Source organism: Anguilla rostrata, unplaced genomic scaffold, assembly GCF_018555375.3.
Source record: "Anguilla rostrata isolate EN2019 unplaced genomic scaffold, ASM1855537v3 scaf0641, whole genome shotgun sequence".
NCBI lineage: Eukaryota > Metazoa > Chordata > Actinopteri > Anguilliformes > Anguillidae > Anguilla > Anguilla rostrata.
The window spans coordinates 4,363-6,348 of NW_026986111.1; the positions used below are offsets into that span (position 1 = coordinate 4,363).

The 1,986-nt window shown below is 39.1% G+C and overlaps 1 long non-coding RNA gene across 1 annotated transcript; it reads right to left on the reverse strand.

Moving 5' to 3' along the window:
- Positions 1-1,360: 1,360 nt before the first annotated feature.
- LOC135246645 (uncharacterized) lies at positions 1,361-1,958 on the reverse strand. Its single transcript, XR_010327826.1, has 2 exons — positions 1,867-1,958; positions 1,361-1,690 (listed from the first exon to the last, which is right to left on the reverse strand). It is a non-coding gene; the product is annotated as an uncharacterized LOC135246645 (long non-coding RNA).
- Positions 1,959-1,986: the final 28 nt, after the last annotated feature.

Consider the following 1,986-nt stretch of genomic DNA (forward strand, 5'->3'; position numbering starts at 1 on the left):
GCAGCTGAGTACGTGTTCACCGCTCTTCCTCAGAGAACGGGTGCATTCCCAGCTCCTGACACCAGGGGGCGGGTTACAGCATGAGCATCAAGCCACAAAACTTCCATTCTTGAGGGATCTGGAATCAGACCCGTGTGGAATTCCATTATAAGTGCAGTTAATTGCTTGTGTGTCTGTACTGTACGTACCGTATATAAAACTGTTTGGTTTATGTTCCCTGGATTCAACACCAGTAACTCTGTTTTTGTTTGTATTATTTTAATGATTATTAAATTATGCAAATGCTAACTTTGAGTTGAGGCTCGACAAAAAGCAACTTGAAAACTGATCAATCATTTAACGCTGGGATCTTTCCATGTACAATGTGATGCTTACAAGAATGTTTGCACATTTAATAACTAATAATTAAATCCTAAAATAGTGTGAAACTGACAGATTTCTCTGTTTGGCACAAATGTATCTATGCCACCTGGTCACAATACTGGACAGAACAGACAGACCTCAGACTGAATGGTAACCAGGCCCTTGTCAGGCCTATTTTAAAGGCACAGCCTGCTATACATGTAGCATTAGCCCTTAGTGGGAATGAATACCATCAATGAGACATACTCTGCATGAATATGTGATACGAGGTTAAGCATGATCATTTGCCATTACTGACCGATACAGATTTTATTTACAGCACCGAAAATATTGGCTGGACCACACCATGATACATTTCTGTCATAAAAAGACGAATGGCGATAACAGTCTTAAGATACTGTTACATTACAGGAATTTCAGACATACTCTGTCTTACCTGTATGCTTAGATAGATGCTTTCATTCAACCCTGTGGGGTAATTTGTCCTCTGCATTTGACCCATCTTAGTTACTTAGGAGCAGAGGGCGGCCACAGTGAAGCGCCCGGGGACCAACTCGAGTTCTGAGGCCAGTGCCTTGGTCAAGGGCACCTGCAGGAGCACGCCTAGCCTTCTTGCGAGGCAACCCTGCTAACCACTATGCCACCCTGCCCGCCCGGTTTGATGCTGCTGTTTGGAAACCATTAGCTCTCAGTGCCAAAGTTCTGTTCATGAACTTTCTGTACTGAAATATATTTTCATTTGTATCATTAAGTCATTATTATATGTGTGTGATTTGAAATAATTCTGTTTTGATGTTGGAATAGCAGTGTTTATTCCAAATTGCATGTTTTCTCTAAAAATGCATTTGATCCCTCAAAGATCCAGCAGCTATCGTAGACTGAAATAAATGCATCTTGTATTTACAGTTTCAGACTAAAGTTGACAAAGTCCTTCTGTTATGATTGTCGGTGTTCAAATACTTTTGAGTATCAGGAACATAATCAAAACCATTTCAAATGATTGAAATTCATTTTAATTGCATTACACTGTTTGAGTAACATCAGCTGTCATATGCTATTATGCCAAAATTAGGATTCATACACCAGGGTAATTTGTAAACAGGGACTGTGTTCTGGAAAAAAGTCATTATAAGAAGAAGAAGGAGAAAAAGAATACCCAGAAGGAGCTATTAATATGAATATGATTCGCTGATTTAATGGTATGAATCCCATAATATCATCATTATTTATGCCTTTTTGCAATAGATGAGGACAAATATGGGCAACATGCAACAGAGAACTCCAGTCCGTATGATCGAGAGCCAGACAAGCGTGGATAATTCACCTCCTGAAATATAAATATGTGTTTAGGATTTTGTGAATGACATTGAGATTTTTTTGTTACTACAAAAAAAAATGATGTAAAAATCAATATATTTTCCTAGTTAAATATAGTTTTACATTACAATTGTGAATCAATACTATATGTGCTATCATGCTGTACATTCATTTAAAAAAGCTTACCCTCAACATTCAGCTTGGTCCCGTTCCCAAACAGGATCTCTCCCACAGGTGGCCACAGCACAGTAGTAAGTCCCAGCATCAGAGGGGCTGAGGTTCCTCTTGGGGAAGTTGTAGACACAG